General features: G+C 41.4%; 1 protein-coding gene across 8 annotated transcripts in view; it reads right to left on the reverse strand.

Moving 5' to 3' along the window:
• SIK3 (SIK family kinase 3) overlaps window positions 1-21,191 on the reverse strand; it is a 243,407-nt gene that overhangs the window by 84,900 nt on the left and 137,316 nt on the right. The window lies entirely within an intron of this gene.

Genomic DNA, 21,191 nt, shown 5'->3' on the forward strand with positions numbered 1-21,191 from the left:
GTAGACTTAAGGAGAGATACAAAAAGACCCCATCAAAGGAATGAGTTAGAGAATTGAAACAACCAAAAGGAAAGTAACACACCTACAGTCCTGGTTTGCATCTGTAAAAATTCATTGGTAATAAGTATCAGAACTATTTTAACTATAACTCCTGTTATGCAGAAGTATGCATAGCAATGCACTTGTTCTACCATAAACAAAGAAAAAGGAATCCTGAGGGTGGTAATGGTATAATGGTATTTTTCAAGGATTATAACTAATACCTCCTTTTCATATCCCAGTGCAAAAGATTAAATACACATAAGCAAACATGCACATGAAGTATCAGGAATATTGCCATGTTAAAAAGCAGCAACACAATAATAATTTTAGAAAACAGCAGAGAGAAATAAGACATTACTAAGGGCAAAAAACTACTTTATACAGGACTCTGTTTGGGACATATCTTTTCTGTTTTCTCTATGATTTGATTTTAAAATGCACCTCTTTGGTCACTATTCTCTGGAATGCACAGCAATATGCTTACTTTTTTATATTTGTATTTATTGGATTTACTAAATATTTTTAAAACTGTTATTAATTTTACAGATAAAATCCATAGAAAACCAAGTGAAGCTTCTACCAACTTAAATTAACCCACTTCCTTAACCACGTTGTTAACTAAGGCATATCAAAAGAATTACTAGAGATAAACCCTGCAATATTGTAAGTCAAGCTTTCCTGACATTTAAATACAATTTGACCCACAATCAATACAGGAAGCTATTTAGATACTATCCAATAATGGCAGTCAGTTTATACTGAACCAGTGACAAACATATGCCTCAAATCAACAATATACATAGGTCATGACATCTGATGGGCTGAAAAATGATAAAGTACATTGATCATAATTTCGAACAGTCTTATCAGTATTTTTCTTTATTTAACTGATCTAGCTCAGAAAAGGACATACTTATATTTGCCATTATAAGCATCTTGAAACAATAAAAAAAGAAAAATTAGATGACATACATAAATGCATTGCTTGTTTATCAATAGTACTTTATTAATAGTATCCAGATGTCTTGGTGATACCTCACTCACTCAGCTGCATCTTTTCTTCATCAAAGGGAAGTTCAGGATAAAACACCGTGACTCGAAATGACAGCCAAGACTGAGAGCCTGAGCCAAGACATGGGACGTGGGAAAGGGTGAACAACGGAAGCCAGATGACAATCCACACAGATTTTGAAACAATTAAAACTGCTTTCTGACCACAAAGAACGTAAATTTCTGCAGTGCAAATACTACAGCAATTTTATTTTATTTTTAAAGGGTTATTATTTGAAAGTCAGAGTTACACAGAGAAAGAAGGAGAGGCAGAGAGAGAGAGAGAGAGATCCTCCATCTGCTGGTTCACTTCTTAATTAGCCACAATGGCCGGAGCTGTGCCGACCTGAAGCCAGGAGCCAGGAGCTTCTTGGGGTCTCCCACGTGGTTTCCGGGGTCCAAGGACTTGGGCCATCCTCTACTGCTTTCCCAGGCATTAGTAGAGAGCTGGATCGGAAATGGAGCAGCCAGGACTCGAAGCGGTGCAAATATGGGATTATGGCACTGCAGGCAGTGGTGCTACCTGCTACACCACAGTGCCAGCCTCTACTGCAATTTTAAGAACATGTCTTGGGACCAGCGCTGTGACGTAGAGAATAAAGCCACCAACTGCAGTGGCAGCATCCCATATGGGCGGGGGCTCATGTCCCAGCTACTCTACTTCTGATTCAGCTCTCTGTTATGGCCTAGGAAAGCAGTAGAAGATGGCCCAAGTGCTTGGGCTCTCACACCCGCATGGAAGATCTGGAAGAAGCTCCTGGCTCTTTACTTCAGATCAGCCCAGCTCAGGCCATTGCAGCCATTCGCGGAGTAAACCAGCAATGGAAAACCTTTCTCTCTGTCTCTCACTCTCTCTGTCTGTTGTTCTGCCTCTCAAATGAATATATAAAATCTCATAAAATAAAATAACCGGCCGGCGCCATGGCTCACTAGGCTAATCCTCCGCCTAGCGGCGCCGGCACACCGGGTTCTAGTCCCGGTCGGAGCGCCGGATTCTGTCCCGGTTGCCCCTCTTCCAGGTCGGCTCTTTGCTGTGGCCAGGGAGTGCAGTGGAGGATGGCCCAGGTGCTTGGGCCCTGCACCCCATGGGAGACCAGGAAAAGCACCTGGCTCCTGGCTCCTGCCATCGGATCAGCGCGGTGCGCCGGCCGCAGCGCGCTGGCCGCGGCGGCCATTGGAGGGTGAACCAACGGCAAAGGAAGACCTTTCTCTCTGTCTCTCTCTCTCACTGTCCACTCTGCCTGTCAAAAAAAAAAAAAAAAAACCCAAAGAAAATTATTTTTAAAAATGCCATAAAAGTAGAAAATATAATTATTAAGACCTTTCAAAGGAATTTCTATAATTTTCACTTAATATGTACACGATTTTTGAAGCATTTCCCTCAAAAACAATCACCTATAGCCAAAATACCAACTTGATAGAAAAAAAAAGGAAAGAGTAAGTCTTCAGCCTAGAAGTTAAAAGGACTAGAGTACTAGTGTAGCTTGCTATGAGGGCTCAGAGGCAGTGATAAATGAGCTACCACTCTGGTGTGTTTAGGCTTCTGGTGAGATCTGTCATATGAATTTTAAACAACACAGAGTCCCTGACCAAGGGTAGTAACTCAACACAAGCTGTTAAGGAACTGGAAGCCCATCAGATGCAGAACGCTAGGTCTTATTTTAAGATACCATTCTCTAACGTACCTACTCCTTTGACCCCTATTTCTCTTAAAGTGGGACCTAATTATTCTAATAATATGTTTTCCTTGCTAAACTTTGTCTAATTAAAGAGCTTTGAAGAGACAGCTATTCTTGAGAAACATAAAAATAAACCCTTACGAAGGTTTACCATCAGAAGCTCAATTGGCCAAGCCACCCATTAATTAAAATGCCCAAGAGACACTCGTCTGGCAGTAAATACTAATTACCAGCACACATCAAAGAGCTTCTTAAATACGACAGAATGATTAATTTCATGATTTCCAAAATAAGTGATTTTCTTTTATTAAAAAAAAACCTCTTTATAAATTTCTAAGTATCTTGTTTTCCTAAAATGATTGGAAAGTTCTCAAAAGTGTTACAAGGCCAGGAGCTAGTGGAATGCAGCCTAGTTCTGTTTTATCTCTACAATGACACTTCGGTTGTCCCTGGACAAATCATTTATACTGCCTTTATCCCTACCTCTTGATCTGCTAAATGGAAATAAACTCTGTTTGCACGTTATAGCCAAGGAAGGGATAGCATATTTGGGAATAAATTAATATTTTGGCTGAGTTATCATATATGAAAAACTTACAAAGACATTGAGAAGGTCTACTTAACAGAAGGAATATTTAAGTATGGTATTAATAAATAGTCCTTCAGGATTCTGCAGTGTTCATTTAAAGGTGATTATTCTTTACATCAATTGCCAATTGATTCTGGTTAGAAGATATTTGTCATTGGGCTATTGTTGTGGCACAGCAGGTAAAGCCACTGCCTTTGATGCCAGTATCCTATATGGGCATTGCTTTGAGTCCTGGCTGCTCCACTTCCAATCCAGCTCCATGCAAATGTACCTGGAAACGCAGCAGAAGATGGCCCAAGTCTTTGGGCTCCTGCACCCAAGTGGGAGACCCAGAAGAAGCTCCTAGCTCCTGGCTTCAGCCTGGCATGGCCCTAGCCGTTGCTGGGAGTGAACCAGTGAATGGAAGATCTCTCTCTCTCTGTGTTTCTCTAATTGTGCCTTTCAAATAAATAAAATAAACCTATTTTTTTAAAAGATATTTGTGGTAGCACTCTGGATAAAACAGTTTAAACCATGACAGTTAATCCAAAGACACTTACAGTACCCCCTACATTTCTGTATATAAAGAAATACAAATCACTCTTTAAAAAAGTATTAGCTACAAACACTTAAAACTTGATCCTTTCTCCTGGCCACTGGGTTTGGTGTCTGGGTGTCCTCCTCTTTGGTAGCCCTGCACTCATCCCCACCACGCACGCTTCAGACCTCAGCCTCAGCTTGTACTTTCCCTCCTGCCCTCCACCATCCTTACCTTGCTTTCAGTATTAGCCTGCAGTGGCCTAGTGGGTGGGTGTGCCAGGAAGCCAGCGGCCGGCAGCGGTTTTCAGACCCTGCTGAGCTGCTCTGACAAATGGCTGCTTGCTAGCCCTATATGCTTCACAAGTCAGACAGCAAAAACTCTCCAAGCACAAGTGTGATATTTAACTTACAGTGAGGAAACCCAGAGCAGCAGCCCCGCCTGGACGTAACACAGAGCCATGGCATCTGAATAAATACTTTGGTGCTTTCAGAAGGAAAATGGCACCTGAATCCACTCGAATGATTCCGAGTAAAATATATTTTGAACCTCGTCAGGACAAACTCTAAAGAGTTGTTCTGCTTGTTCCAGGCAACTCAGTGAGCTAGCTCCTAAATACTGGGCTACAAATACCACTCACATCCTCAGTCCCAATCACTCTACACGCGTGAAACTCCAGACTCTCCAGATTCTTCCCCTTTACACCAAATAGGAACAAACCTGCCGCATAAAGTCCATCATACTAAGTCCTTTTTTATGAACAATTAAAATGAAAAGTCATCTAACACTACCTCACTGCAACCACCTAAACTAGACAGGGATGAGATAACTCTTGCTTTAAAAGGGAAAATGGCCGGCGCCACGGCTCACTAGGCTAATCCTACGCCTGTGGCGCTGGCACACGGGGTTCTAGTCCCGGTTGGGGCACCGGTTCTGTCCCAGTTGCTCCTCTTCTAGTCCAGCTCTCTGCTGTGGCCCGGGAAGGCAGTGGAGGATGGCCCAAGTGCTTGGGCCCTGCACCCACATGGGAGACCAGGAGAAAGCACCTGGCTCCTGGCTTCAGATCAGCACAGTGCACCAGCCATAGCGGCCATTTTGGGGGTGAACCAACGGAAGGAAGACCTTTCTCTCTGTCTCTCTCTCTCACTGTCTAACTCTGCCTGGCAAAAAAAAAAAGGGGGGGGGGATGGTTCTCCTTTTCCACTCTTTCTCACTGTGCAATCACCATATCACTTGACACTGGACTACCCTCATCCTTATCTGCTTTTCTTAATGAATAAAAAGACATTAGTGACACTAATGGATTTATACTCATATACCCCAAGAGGAGCAACAGTACTGAAAGAATGGGAAATATAGTCTGAAGTTTCAAAACTATGACAGCATCAGCACATAAAGTTTCAGAATTCAATGTTTCTCATTTTGTCCTATCTTTCTCAGAAGAACTACCCAGTGTACATTTAGTTTCTAACTTTTCAAAGAGCAAAAATACACATAAGCTAGTGTTAGCTTCCCTAGACCAGCTTCAGTGAGTGTCCGAGGTATGCCACTAATGGGATAGTTGTGGAGAGCCAATATTTCTTAAAATATTCCACTTTTCTACTCTGAACAGACAGTGTCTTCATTTGTCTGCTAAGTCTACAACTAATAGTTGTGGCAAAAGACTAGCTGAGGGCCGGCGCCGTGGCTCACTTGGCTAATCCTCTGCCTGTGGCGCCGGCATCCCATATGGGTGCCAGGTTCTAGTCCCGGTTGCTCCTCTTCCAGGCCAGCTCTCTGCTGTGGCGCCCGGGAGTGCAGTGGAGGATGGTCCAAGTGCTTGGGCCCTGCACCCCATGGGAGACCAGGAGGAAGCACCTGGCTTCTGGCTTCAGATTGGCGCAGTGCACCGGCTGTAGCGGCCATTTGGGGGGTGAACCAATGGAAGGAAGACCTTTCTCTCTGTCTCTCTCACTGTCTAACTCTGCCTGGCTAAAAAAAAAAAAAAAAAAAAGACTAGTTGAGAAAGTGCATACCCCTACAGCAGGCCAAGCAGCAGAACAGAAACTCTGCATTTCTTCTGATGAAGAATGAACTCAGCCTAGAAAGGGAAAAGACAGCCAGCCGGTGTGCTAATCTTAGGTGGCTACCTGAAAAAACTTCTGCCAATTCCAAGCTAACCACAGCTAGCTTTGCAACTCAGTTCTATCATTTCTTCTTCCTATACCCATGGAAACGACTTCCTGTTTATCAAACAAATGCTTCTTCCAAAAGAGCTAGGGTGAGGCCAAGATAATTCAGCTTGCCTGTGAGCAAGTTAACAAGCGTGCACTCACTTTAATATTCTATTGTCCTCTACTTATAGGCCCAAGCTACCAGTGACTAGAGGAAGAGGGTTTGTCATTTTGTCTTCCTTTCCAAGAATCCAACTACCTCAGACCAGGCTTCCTGTCTTACACTGCTTCTTGTTACTATCTCTTTTCTTCAGTCTTCCAGTTGCCTAGGCCAAAAAATGTGTCATCTGTCTTCGTTTTCCCCCATACCATCATCAAATTCGATTTAACTCCAACTCCCAATCTGTCAGCAAATTCTATTAACATCCAATGCACTGGCAAATTCAATTAACTCTACCTTCAAAATGTACCCAGAATTCAACTGCTCCCCATTCCGCTCTCCACCGGACTCTAGCATAACCAACATAGTCTGACAGCCATTCTCTCTTTCTCTCTCAGATAATTGCAATCACCTCCTAACATTACCTCTAACCAGTGCTCCTGCAACTGCCCTTGGCCCACTGCATCTGCTCCCACAATAGCAACTATAGCAATAATTTTTAAAAAATTTTTTATTTTGAAATAATTACAAATTCACAGGAAGTTGCAAAAATAGTACAGAGAGGTACCATGTACCCTTCACCCAGTTTCCCCCAGTGGTTAAACCTTACCTAATTATAGAAAATATCAAAATGCAGAATTTTACATGGATACAATATGTGAGTAGTTCTATGTCATTTTACCCCATATGTAGATTGATGGAACTAACACTGCAATCAAGATACACACCTATGTGGATTTAGTCACTGAGTGCTCATATATGTATATGTGCACATGCAAATAAACCTTGTCTTTTCTCCTGTTCAAGAAAAAAAAAAAAGAAATAATCTATCATCATAAAGATCTCCTTTGTACTACCCTTTTAGAGTCATGTTTGTTCCCTCAATCCCTAACTCCTAGAAACCACTAATCTGTTTTCCATGTATATAATTTTGCCCTTTTGAAAGTGGTTTGTAAATGGTATCATACAGTAGGTGACCTTTTGAGACCAGTGTTTTTCACTCATCACAATGTCCTTAGGATACACCCAGGTTGTGTATTAAAAATTGTAACAGGCAGTGAACGATGGCCCAAGTGCTTGGGCCCTGCACCCGCAAGGGAGACCAGGAAGAAGCACCTGGCTCCTGGCTTCGGATCAGCGCAGTGTGCCAGCCGTAGCGGCCATTTGGGGGGTGAACCAACGGAAGGAAGACCTTTCTCTCTGTCTCTCTCTCTCACTGTCTAATTCTGCCGGGGGGGGTGGGGGTGGGGGGGGGGAGTTGTGATATCAATCGTTTGCTCCTTTTTGATCTGAGTAGGATAGCATGGTATTGATATGTAACAGCTTGGTTACCCACTAACCTACTGAAGGACATTTTGGTTGTTTCCAAGTTTTAGATATTACAAAGAAAGCATCTATGAAAAAACTATGTACAAGTTTTTGTATGAACCTAAGTTTGCATTTTCTATGCAGCTTGGGTAATTCTCTTAAATTCTCAATGAGATCATGCTATTTTTCTTCAAATCTTCCAGGGGATTCCCAGGTCATGATCTCTGCTATCATCACTTTCTGTGTCACTGGTTCACTCATTCTACTCCAGCCACATCTGCCTCCTAGATATTTTGCAAACACAGCAAGAATGCTCCTGCCTCAGGCCTTTGTTCTTTCATTCTTTCTTCTTCTTTTTTAAATATTTATTTACTTATTTTGAAAGAGTTCACAGAGAAAGGGGAGAGAGACAGAAAAGGAGATCTTCATCAGCTGATTCACTCCCAAACAGCTGCAACAGGAAGCTTCATCAGAGTCTCCCACGTGGGAATACAAACACTTGGCCCATCTTCTGCTGCTTTTCCCAGGCCATTTGCAGGGAGCTGGATCAGAAGTGGAGGAGCCAGGACACAAACCAGTGTTGGGATGTCACAATGCCAGCCCTACTTCCTTTTTTATTTTTAAGGGAAAGGGTTTATTGGGGGAAACCCGACAGACTGGAGGGACACAGCAAAGAGGGAAGATGAGGGAGGAGGGTGTAAGAGAGATCAAGAGAGAGAGAGAGAGACAGAGAGAGACAGAGACAGAGAGAGAGAGAGAAATCAGGAGACAGTGGTAGTTTTATTGAAGAATTTGGTTACATACAGGTCCTTATAAAACTTTGCTGAGGGGGCAGGCAGGGAAGTAGGAGCAGTGAATCTCATTAGGATGGGGGTAGGACTGACACTGGTGGTTGGGCCATGTGGCTACCTGACTTCCAGCAAGGGCGGAGGGCGTTAGAGCCTAAGATGGTGTCTGGCAGCCCACTTTCATTCTTTCTACCAAAAATGCTCTTCCCCCAGATACGTGAATGACCTTTTAGAAAAAGCTAAGCTTTGGGGCCGGCATTGTGGCATAGCAGGATAAAGTCCTGGCCTGCAGTGCTGGCATCCCATATGGGCACCAGTTTGAGTCCCGGCTGTTCCACTTCTGATCCAACTCTTTGCTGGAGCCTGAGAAAGCAGTATAAGATGGCCCAAGTCCTTGGGCCCCTGCACCTGCATGAGAGGCCCAGAAGAAGCTCTGGCTCCTGGCTCCGGATCAGCCCAGCTCTGGCTGCTGCAACCATTAGGGGAGTGAACCAATGGATAGAAGACTCTTTCTCTGCCTCTTCCTCTCTGTAACTCTGCCTTTCAAGTAAACAATAAATAAATCTTTTTTTTTTTTAAACAGGTAAGCTTCTTAGTGAGGCTTTCCCCGACCACCCTATCTCTACTGTCAACTCTACCTGACAGTTCATATTCACTTCCCTTTTGTACCTTATCACTTTCTAAGAAATTACCCATTCTACCTATTTAGCATGTGTATTGTTTAATTCTTCCATCAGCAAGTAAGCCTCATAAGGACAGAGATTTTGTTCATTATTATCTCCAGTATGTGGAACAGTGTCAAGCACATGTTAGGTTTTTAATAAATCTGTAAAGAAAGAACAAAGAATGAATGAACTCTGATCTACTTCTTAAAATTATTTTCTGGACCTCAGGTTTTATTGGCAAAATGAATACTGAATTAAATATATTGCTTACCTTAATAGATATGTCTTCCTAAGTAGTTCAAGGAGACATCTTAACATTTGAGAACTATCATTTAAAAAGATTCATTTATTTATTTGAAAGACAAAGAGACAGAGAGATGGGGAGAAACAGAGAGAAAGATCTTTCATCTACTGGTTTGCTTCCCAAATGCCTGCCACAACCAGAGATGGGCCATGCTGAAACAAGGAGCATGGAACTCCATCTGGATCTCCCATGGGATGGCAGGAACCCAAGTGCTAGGGCATCCCCTACTGCTTCCCAGCATGTGCAGTGTCAGGAAGCTGGATTGGAAGTGGAGGGAGGATACAATCCCAAGCACTCTGATATGGAAGGCAGGTGTTACAGCTTAACCTGTTGTACCACAATGCCAGCCCCGAACTATCTTCAATTACAAGATATGCTTTAAATTTGAAATTCTTGAATTAAAGAACTATTTCTATTTTTTCTTAATCCTCCATAATGAGATAAGATGGATGTCTAATAATTATAGGTTAAGAATATCAATCAGATAAAATAATAAGATTTTACAAAAACACACATTTTTGGATTCTTCATTTAGCCATAAAGCATGTCTATAAATGAAGCACTTCATGTCAGTTATTCATGAAAAACGTGCTACCCTGGGGGCGGGTATTCGGCCCAGTGGTCAGGCCACTCAGGTTCTGGTTTCACCTCCTGATTCTAGTTTCCTACTGATGTAGATTCTGGGAAGCAGCAGGTGATGGCTTCAGTGGCTGGGTCCCTGCCACCCATGTAGGAGACCTGGACTGGGTTCCCAGTACCTGGCTTTGGCCCAGCCTAGTCCCAGCTGTTATGAGCATTTAGTGAATAGGCCAGCAGATGGGGGAGTCCTCGTGTGTTCTCTCTCTCTGCCTCTCAAGTTAAAAAAAAAAAAAAAATCATGTTATCCTTTGGATTGCAAGTGCGTTCACATTAACATACAAAGAAAGATTTGTTTTCCTACAACTTCTTAATAAATAGTTCTAGACTAAACATAAGCCCAGGCAGCCTGTGAAACAAGATTCTACATATTCCAAAAAGCTTTTCAGGAATGTTACTCAGACTTTTCTGATGTAATGCAAGTGTTTCTCATGCTACACCAATGTATTAGCAATGGTTGGTTGGGTGATTTGTAACAGAGGTTAGTCCTGATTCCTGGTATAATCTGCAGACTCCAAATAAAAACAGAGGTACCTTTTGTTTCTAATATTTCCTGTCAAAATGCTGCAATCTTAGCTCTAACTAGCCTTCTAAAGAGAAGAGACTAAGTACATGTCTCTATGCAGTTTTATCTAGCGTAAGATCATAACTAAGTATAGTAGGCTAAGCCTCTGCCTGCGGCACCGGCATCCCATATGGGCGCCAGTTCATGTCCCAGCTGCTCCTCTTCCAATCCACTCTATGCTTGTTGTCTTGGAAAACAGACAAAGATGGCCCAAGTCCTTGGGCTCCTGCACCTGCATGGGAGACCCAGAGGAAGCTCCTGGCTCCTGGCTTCAGATCAGCCCAGCTCCGGCTGTTGTGACCATTTGGGGAGTGAACCCGCAGATGGAAAACTTTTATTTCTGCCTCTCCCTCTCTGTAACTCTATCTCTAATATAAATAAATAAAATCATTTTTTTAAAAAGGTAAACATTTTTAAATATTTAATTTTAATTGAAACATTAGTATAAACTTATGTTTTACTCTCTCTCTCACTCTTTCTCTCTCTCTCTCTCTCTCTCTCTCTCTATATATATATATATATATACACACACACACACACACACACCATGAATTTCCTAGCTCTATGTACTGAAAAGGTCTGTAAGTAAAGACAACCAAGAATCCCTAATGGGCATCCCTATGATCACACCCTGGTCTCTAACTGCTACTCTGAAGTAGAAGAAACCAGAGCTCCTAAGGAAAATGTCAGATTCCAGGTCGGGTTCTAATACATTAAAGATAAGTCTGGGATATCTTGTCTAAAAGCAAGGAAGATATAATGACTATTGAGATCTCAAAGAAAGGCCATAGAATTAATTTGTCAAGACTCCCACTGGCTAAATGGAATAAATTAAAAAAAAAAAATAGTAACATAGATTAAAGCACAACCAATACACTGAAATGTATACACTCATAATTACACTGTAAAACAAATAAATAAAATCTACCTCATTGGTCTCCATTAAAAATTGCTAAGGTTTCAATTTATTTTTCTGAAATTTGATTCAAAGAGTAAAACATCAAGAATTTATCTTGCCTTTACTATGGTTTCTAAATAGTCTATAAGACAAAGTTTCTTACAGAAGAATTATAGCTAATAAATGTATAAAGGATGAGACAAGCAGGAAAAAAATTGCCATTTTGCAACTTCTAATGAAATAAAACATCAAGGTAACTAAATAACAAAGACAACTAAAATATTAGGCCCAAGATTGATGGAAAACTTTTAAGAGATGGTGCTACCTCAGGAATGTGGTTTGTCCCCCTGAAAATTCATTGGCAGTCTAATCTCCATTGTGAGGTAGTAAGAAGGTATAAACTGGGCCAGCGCCATGGCTCACTTGGTTAATCCTCCACCTGCGGTGCTGGCATCCCATATGGGCGCCAGGTTCTAGTCCCGGTTGCTCCTCTTCCAGTCCAGCTCTCTGCTGTGGCCCGGAAGGGCAGTGGAGGATGACCCAAGTGCTTGGGTCCTGCACCCGCATGGGAAACCAGGAAGAAGCACCTGGCTCCTGGCTTCAGATTGGTGCAGCGCCAGCCGTAGCAGCCATTTGGGGAGTAAACCAACAGAAGGAAGACCTTTCTCTCTGTCTCTCTCTCTGTCTATAACTCTACCTGTCAAATTAAAAAAAAAAAAAAAAGAGGGTATATACTTAACCCAACCAGGATGCTTAAACTTGTGGCCTTTGGGAAGATACTCAAGGCTGGATAAGGTTATCAGGGTGGAGTCCCATGACTGAATACCAGTGACTTTCTAAGAGAGAGACCAGGAGACACAGACACACTCCATGTCTTTCTTTCTCTGTATCTCCTTTTTTTTTTTTTTTAAAAAAAAAAAAAAAAAAGAGAGAGAGAGAGAGAGAGAGATTTTATTTATTTGAAAGGCAGAGTTACAGAAAGAGAGATCTTCCATCTGCTGGTTCACTCTCCAAATGGCACCAATGTCCAAAGTTGGACTGATCTGAAGCCAGGAGCCAGGAGCTTCTTTCGGGTCTCCCACATGGGTGCAGGTGCCCAAGGACTTGGACCATCTTCCACTGTTTTCCCAGGCACATTAGCAGGAAGCTGGACTGGAAGTGGAGCAGGCAGAGCTCAAACAGGTGCCCATGTGGGATACCAGCACCGTAGGCAGCTTTACCCGCTACATCACAGCACCCGTACCCACTCCCTGTCTCTTGTCAAGTGATGGATGCCTTGTACCACCCTGGAGTTTGCCAGAAAGAAGGACATCATCGGATGCAGTTCCTCAAACTTGGACCAGAACCATGAGCCATAATACAATTTTTTCCATTATAACTTAGTCTGTGGTACTGTATTATTAATAACAGAAAATGGACTAAGGCAGATGGATTAGGTGAACAATACCGAAACCTACAAATCATCCTAAATATCATTAGAAGTGGAAAAAATAAACATGAAGAGATAGGAAAATGTGGAAATGTTCCTACCTCTCACCCTAAAAATTGAACCTGCATTTAACCGAATTCCTCAATATAACTACCACTTTTACAAGAAACAGTGAGCTTGAAAAGTCTTCATTGAATGACACAATGAAGATACGATCAGCCAAATCAGGCATGTGGGAAATTTTAATTGATAAAGTGCTGGATTTATGATTTCATGGTCTCAAATAGGAAGTATAAGGATATATATCTAAAGAAATCATAGTGTGGAAGCTTTAAATTACAAGTTTAGCAGTTTACAAAACAAACCAATTTCTGAATTCAGTTTGTAATATTAAACAAGCCAACATGCTCATGGTTGCCCCTTTTATGATATAGTAAGCAATAAGTATCTCAATAAGGCAATTGAGTAAGTAATAAATGTTCATTCCATAACCATTTATTGAAGCCTATGACACTGCTTGGAACTCATAATCTTCAATGTCTTTCTCTGGAAGGCCTCTGGAAAACAAAAATGTGATTTCCTTCCGTGTCAAAAACTCACTTAATTAAAACATGTTATAGAATAACATGATTAAGCCGGCGCCGTGGCTCAATAGGCTAATCCTCCACCTTGCGGCGCCGGCACACCGGGTTCTAGTCCCGGTCGGGGCGCCGGATTCTGTCCCGGTTGCCCCTCTTCCAGGCCAGCTCTCTGCTATGGCCAGGGAGTGCAGTGGAGGATGGCCCAGGTGCTTGGGCCCTGCACCCCATGGGAGACCAGGAAAAGCACCTGGATCCTGGCTCCTGCCATCGGATCAGCGCGGTGCGCCGGCTGCAGCGGCGGCCATTGGAGGGTGATCCAACGGCAAAGGAAGACCTTTCTCTCTGTCTCTCTCTCCAACTGTCCACTCTGCCTGTCAAAAAAAAAAAAAAAGAATAACGTGATTAACCTGATTCTATCTTACAGTGACACATGAGATAAATTTAATGAGTGTGTCCTACATGTTAAGACACTGCAAGGCAGACTTGCTACAAACTGCAGTCTAGGAACATTCTTTCTATTGCTCCACCTAGATTCTGCCAGTTACCTAGCCAATGTCAGCATCTATGAAGATAACTTATTTGACAGCTAGGCATCATGGTTCCTCAAAACCCTCTTTTCTCCAGTGACATATAATTCCATCAAAGTTCAGCAACTTATCTTGTGGCCACATCTTGGACTTGCCTTTGACATTATGTTACCTCTGACATTCTAATCTCTTATCATAACTTTGTAGAGATACACAGTCAAATAGGAATATGAGGGCCATTTATATAGTATAGGACGTTCTAAGTTATTGCATTAAAAGTAACTGCTCATTAAAAATTAATTTTAGTGACTTATTTTGTGTAACTAATACTTTAAAAATTCATTTAAACATGTAATCAATATAAACATTAGCCGTGAGGACTCCATGTTTGGCTTGTCTCACACTGGAATGCCTGGGTTTTATGCCTGACTCTGACTTCTGATTCCAGCCTCCTACTAATGCAGACTCTGAGAGGCAGCAGCAATAGTCAAATGACTGAGTTCTTGCCACTCATGCGGGAGACCTAGATTTCATTCTTGGCTTCCAGCTTCAGTTTCTAGCCCAATTCAGAGTTATTGCAAGCTCTGATGATGAACCAGTGGATATGGAGGATGAACCAATGGATTGGGAGCTCTCTCTCTGTAATTCTCAAATAAAACTTTATAAAATTTATCAATGATATATATTGCCTGCTTCATTTTTAATACATTAAATCCAGTGTGTGTTTTACACCTATATCACAACTGAGATGCTAAATTACCTATAGCCAAAGTGAAATGTAATCTTACTAAAATAAAAAGTCATGTTTAACAGAAAAATATTTAACATTGTCCATATTGAAGAAATAGGCCTTGCCCAAAGAGAAGGTCTGGCCTTCGTTGGCTTCTGGGAAATGATGTCTGGGTCCCTTGAATACATGCGTGCTAGGAGTATCTGCTTGGACACCTTGGGATGTGCTGCATGTCAGAGAGTCTAACAATATGATTCAGGTTGGGACTTGTCACACCCAAAAGGTCTTAGGGTAGAGAATGGCTACATTAGAAAGATTAACAATCTTAGTGTTGGGGATTCAGGTCATCGATATCAGTTGACCTGGACAAAGAGATCAATTATAAAGGCAATCAATCAATCAGGCCTATGTAAAATAAAAAAGCTGAACACAGGGGCTTACCTGAGCTCCCCTGATAAGCAGTGTTCTACATATTGTTCCACACTGATACCAGGTGAGTAACACAGCTTGCCTCCATAGCTAGAGGACAATCAAAGCTCTGCATCTAGTATTCTCCTGGACTCTGCATTTTGTCTCTTGGTTGATTTTAATCTGTATGCTTTGCCTGTAATAACCACAACTGTGAATATATTAGCTTTCAGTGAGTCTTTCTCAAACCTTATTAAACCAGAAGGTGGTTTTGGGGATTTCCCAAACTTGTGGTTGCTGCCAGAATACGGGTGATTGTTGGAGTCCGTACTCTCTAACTCTGGTTGGTTAACTCTAGAAGCTGGCTTAAGACACTTACACAATGCCACAGACGTTAAATGTAAATGTAAATTAAATTCTTAACTCAGTTTCTCACTAGTAACATTTTGAATGCACAATAGCAAGATGTGGCCAGTAGTTGCTGTATTGAGGTATATTTTATACTCATAAACCCAAAACACTTTTTTTTTTTCAACTTAATCTAGATCTCTAGCTTTTTAAGTTATTAAGGCCATTCATCCTGATCTCACTTGAGTATCCTGTCCCCTTCCAGCCTAAGCCCAGGGATCCATTATTACTAGTGGCTTCAATATCTTTAACACATTATCTCTTCTCTTCATGTCTTGTAAACACCAACACTGGATCAATCCAATTTCCCACTTACTTATAGGTAGTTTAGCACTATTGAGGGCATTCAATCCTGTATAATGAAACAAAATCATAGTTTCCTATCTCTAGGAACTTTACTCTTTTACCTATTCCTGATCACACGATGGCTTTCATTCCTCCCAGGAACTAATTTCCCCTTCTTCTCCCTGATCCAGGTCCCTATTCTCTCAGCTAACAACCTCATATTCTACTCCAAATGGAAAATTAGACAAAGACATGATATTCTGTACTTCACATTCTTCTATCTAAAAAATTATCTGCAGCCACAAGCATCTTTTTACCTTCTACCTTTTTCCTTTACCTTCTTCTGTAAGACCAATTCCTTACAACTATCCTCATAGCTGAATTACCTCCATTTCTTATGGATCTTGGTGTATAAATTATGTTTTCCATATCAGTTATTGTCCAATTCATCTTTCTCACCACTGCATTTTCAATTTCAACCTATAACTAAGTCTTATATGTAAACAAATTGAAACACAACAAAACTCTCCCTTACCCCTTTGTCAAGCACCAAGAGGCTCTGAGATTTTACCCTTCTTATAAACTCAAAAAATTAACCTGCCAGTTTCATGGATGCTGGCAGAAAACATGATCTCCTCTCTGCTCAGGTCAGAGACAATAGTCTTTGTTACTTTGGAAACAACAAGCAGCATGGGCAGCAACATATTTGCTTCAGTTCCCCAATTCGTAATTCCCATAGAACAAAAGAAAAGGGAATACATACACATAGTAGAGAACATTATAGGGGAGGAAACCTAAACTTTGGAAACGTAAATATTTTATAATGGGTAATAAACAAACCTATCTTTGAGCTCTGGAGAGAAACACTATCTCAATTTTCCAAGGCTAGAAACATTTTTTTTTTTTTTAAGATAGTCTGGAGCCAGCACTGTGGCATAGCAGGTAAAATCGCTGCCTGATTGGGCACAGGTTCATGTACCAGCTGCTCCACGTGTGATCCGGCACTCTACTATGGCCTGGGAAAGCAGTAGAAGATGGCCCAAGTCCTTGGGCCCCTGTACCCATGTAGGAGATCAGGAAGAAGCTCCTGGACCCTAGCTTCAGATCAGCCTAGATCTGGCAAGTGAGGCCATTTGGGGAGTGAACCAGTGGATGGAATACCTCTCTCTCTCTCTTTCAAATAAATAAAATAAGAAAGAAAGAAAGAGAGAGAGAGAGAGAGAGAGAGAAAGAGAGAGAGAAAGGCAGGCAGGCAGGCAGGCAGTCAATGCCTTGCTCGCAAAACATGAAGAAACTTTAGATACCCATTCAGAATTCTCTCTGGACAACCAACTTCCTGTTCAAACTACCATCTTTCCCATTCTTTTCTTGAAAGCTATGTTTCTCAAAACACTAGCCTTACCTAATGCCTCCAAACAGGCTTCTAATTTATACCAGCTTGATTCCAGTTATGTATAAAAATGTCACTCTTCAGTTGTTCTATTTTTTTGCCATCATTTGTAGTAATATTTTATACCTATCAAATTAATTATTATAAAACAATATATTGTTATAGTTATTACTTTATCATCAGTAACAATTTTCTTAGTCCAATGCAGTTTTTCTCCTACATGTCTCTTTTGTACTGTCATTGGCAGATATGTGATACAAATATTATATTATAGGCCTAACAATGCATTATGTGTATATTATTTCTTCTTTTGTTTTTTTTTTTTTAAGATTTATTTTATTTATTTGACAGAGTTACAGAGAGAGGCAGAGACAGAGAAGGAGGGAGAGAGAGAGAGAGAGGTCTTCCATCCGCTAGTTCACTCCCCAGATGGCTGCAACAGCTGTAGCTGTGCTTATCCAAAGCCAGGAGCCAGGAACTTCTTCTGGGTCTCCCATGTGGGTGCAGGGGCTCAAGGAGTTGGGCCATCTTCTACTGCTTTCCCAGGCCATAGCAGAGAGCAGGATTGGAAGAGGAGCAGCCGGGACTAGAACCAGCGCCCATATGGGATGCTGGCACTTCAGGCCAGGGCATTAACCCACTGTGCCACAGCACCCGGCCCCCAATATTTCTTCTTTTTAAATAGGATAAAAGAAGAAATGAACCAAAACATGTACCTCTTCTTTAATAATCACAAAATTATCTTTGCTGGTTCTCCCATTTTGTATTTGTATGGATTAGAATTACAAATTTGGGAGCCATTACTGTGGCCCAGTAGGTTAATCCTCAGCCTATGGTGCCAGCATCCTATACAGGCACTGGTTCTAGTCCCGGCTGCTCCTCTTCCGATCTAGCTCTCTGCTGTGGCCTGAGAAAGCAGTGGAGGATGGCTCAAGTGCTTGGGCCCCTGCACCCACGAGGGAGATCAGAAGAAGCTCCTGGCTTTGGAAGGGCTCAGCTCTGGCCATTGCGGCTATTGGGGGAGTGAACCAGCGGATGGAAGAACTTTCTCTCTGTCTCTCCCTCTCACTCTCTGTAACTCTCTCTCTCAAATAAATAAATAAAATCTTTTTTTAAAAAAAAGCATTACAGGTGGGAGGGAAGTTATAGGGGGAAAAAGCCATTGTAATCCATAAACTGTACTTTGGAAATTATATTTACTAAATAAAAGTTTTTAAAAAATTAATTAATTAATTTTAAAAAAAAATTTTAAAAAAAGCATTACAAGTTTGGTCACTTGCTTTCAGCCTAAGGAATTTCCATTGGTGTTTCTTTTAACTGTAAAGTGGATCTATCGGCAAAAATAGTCTCTGATTTTAATTACTTGAAGATATTTCGCTTTCTTCTTTGAAAGACTGTTTTTCGGGATACAGGAGTTTGGTTAACACATTTTTGCTGAAGCACTTTGAACGTTATTCCATTGCCTTCCATGGTCCACAGTTTGTGCTGAGAAGTCAGTTTTTGTTCTTACTGGGGTTTCCTTTAAGTGATGCATTGCTTTCAATATTCTTCCCATCTTTGACTTCACCATTCCCACCACAATGTGTCTATGGATCGGTGTTTATTCTACTTGGATTTTGTGTACTTCCTGAAAATCCAGGTTATTATTGTTTTTTGATAAGTTTACAACCATTATTTCCTGTTCCTTCTCTCTCTCCCTCTCCTATCATGCACACATTGCTGCTCTGTTTTTTATTCTTCATTCTTTTTTATGCTGATGCTGATGTCCTGCTCTTTCTGTTCTTCATCTGCATAATCTCTGTTGATTTATCTTCAAGTTTGCCTTTTCTTTCTTCTGCCACTCAAATCTATACCTGAGCCTAATGAATTTTTTTTATTTCAGTTATTCTACTTTTTTCAACTCTTTAGTTTTCATTTGGTTCCTTTTAATAATTTCTCCTTACTGATATTCTCTAAGTGACATTATCATTTTTTTAACTCTGTTTTTCCACTGTTTTTTTTTTTAAAGATTTTATTCATTTATTTATTTATTTGAGAGGCAGTGTTACAGACAGTGAGAGGAAGAGACAGAGAGAAAGGTCTTCCATCTGCTGGTTCACCCCCCAGATGGCCGCAATAGTCGGAGGTGAGTCAATCCGTAGCCAGGAGCCAGGAGCTGTTTCTGGGTCTCCCACATTGGTGCAGGAGCCAAAGCGCTGGGGCCATCTTCCACTGCTTTCCCAGGCAATAGCAGAGAGCCAGAACAGAAGAGGAGCAGCCAGGATTTGAACCGGTGCCCATAAGGGATGCCAGCACTGCAGACAGATTAACCTATTGCGCCACAGCACCAGTCCTGACATTATCATTTCATGTTTCTTTACTACATTAAATGTGAGGCCCCTTATTTTTGTGACCATGTTTATGATAACTCTTTAAAGTTTTTTTTTTTTTCTGATAAATCTGACATCTAGTCTCTCTGATACACCATTCTAGTTGCCTGATTTTTATCCAGTTTATGGTTCATCCTTTCTTTTTTCTTTACAAGCCTTGAAGATTTTTGCTGTTGATACTGTTAACAGGGCATTTTTAGTTAATATACTATAGCACCTCTAGGCAGTGATATACCTTTCTGCTGTTCCCCCTACCCCATTTGCTTATTAATTTGCTCCCTGACTAGCTGCATTCTTTCATTGAAGTTTATCCCCTCCATACACCCAGTGTTCAGCTTCTGTTATAGTTCTGGGACACATAGCTTTGGCATGCCCACAATTAATCTGGCAGGACTCATCCTCTTTTCCTGACCATATCCAGCTGTTTAACTCCACTAAATGTTGGCTGATTGCTCTAATGTTCTGAACAATAACCTGGGATATAAACTGGTTCACAAATAATACAATCAAACTCTGGCTCTCTTGAAGGAATAGCTTCTGAGATCAGTATCTTACTTTTGTTTTGACCTCAGGAAAGCTCTTTCTCAATGTTTTATTGCCTGGTTCTCTCCAGGAAATTATCATACTGCCATTTTGGCCTGTGTTAAGAATTAGAAACTATGTGTTTTATGGTCTGTTTTTCCTCCCCAGGTAAATCTCTGAGTTAGGTCTCCAGAGCTAGGGTTGAGGCTATGGCAAGCTTGTCTGAGTGAGCAGTAGGAGAGAGAACAGCAGCTTGGAGGTCCTTGCAGCTTGCCTCTCCAGGCGTGGAACCACTACTGTGTTATTGCCCCAGGCAAGAGTAATCTGGTCCCAGTAACACCAGCCTGCTGTAATCAAGTCCCACAGGTCGGGACTGGACAGAAGGGAACAACCATTTCTCAACACATTCCCTTAGGACTTAGCCTCAGCAACAAGCAGCTGGGGACGAGATGAGAAATGCTGATGTCCTGCTCTTTCTGGGAAGAAAGGAATCTGTCCCGGTGTTGGGAGAGGGAAGTAGAGAGGAGGAAGCCCTATGTTGTTGGCCGAAGTAGTCTGGACTGGAACGCCCATCTCCCAGAAACAGCAAGGAGAAAGTGGGAGGAGTACTGATGCAAACACCAAGAACTCTAACTGAATTTCACAGGCATTCTTGAATAAAAGTTTCATCTGCTGCTTGGCCTTAGTATCACTTCCAGAGACTGTAAATGGCTATTTGGTTTATTCTGTTTTCACCAGTTCTACTAGGACTAGAAATCAGGTCAGCAGAGCTCTTCACACAGCCACGACAGAAGGTGATTTATGTTTTATATGTATCATGTTACCTTCACAACTACGAGGCAAATACTACATATCTTACCTTCTACAGATGTTGTAACTGAGACACAGAATCATTTAGTTAACTTTCTCCAGGTAAAACAGCAGATGGCAGAGATTTGATTCAAATGTAGCTCTAACTACCTTCAAAGCTCATGTTCTTCATTAAACCTGTCCTCTCATCTTTTACACAGATACTTTTTAAAATGAGACCTCATGAGACAGTTCTACTTTGTATAGTCGATGATGATTTCTTAGGAAATACACTACTTTTGTTTTCATCTGAATCTTTTGAAATAATACTAATAATATAGTTATATGTATCATAACATGTAATACATAATTACATGTTTTCAAATATGTAAGTGTATG

Source organism: Oryctolagus cuniculus, chromosome 1, assembly GCF_051225735.1.
Source record: "Oryctolagus cuniculus isolate XC-2025 breed Fujian yellow rabbit chromosome 1, ASM5122573v1, whole genome shotgun sequence".
Classification (NCBI taxonomy): Eukaryota; Metazoa; Chordata; class Mammalia; order Lagomorpha; family Leporidae; genus Oryctolagus; species Oryctolagus cuniculus.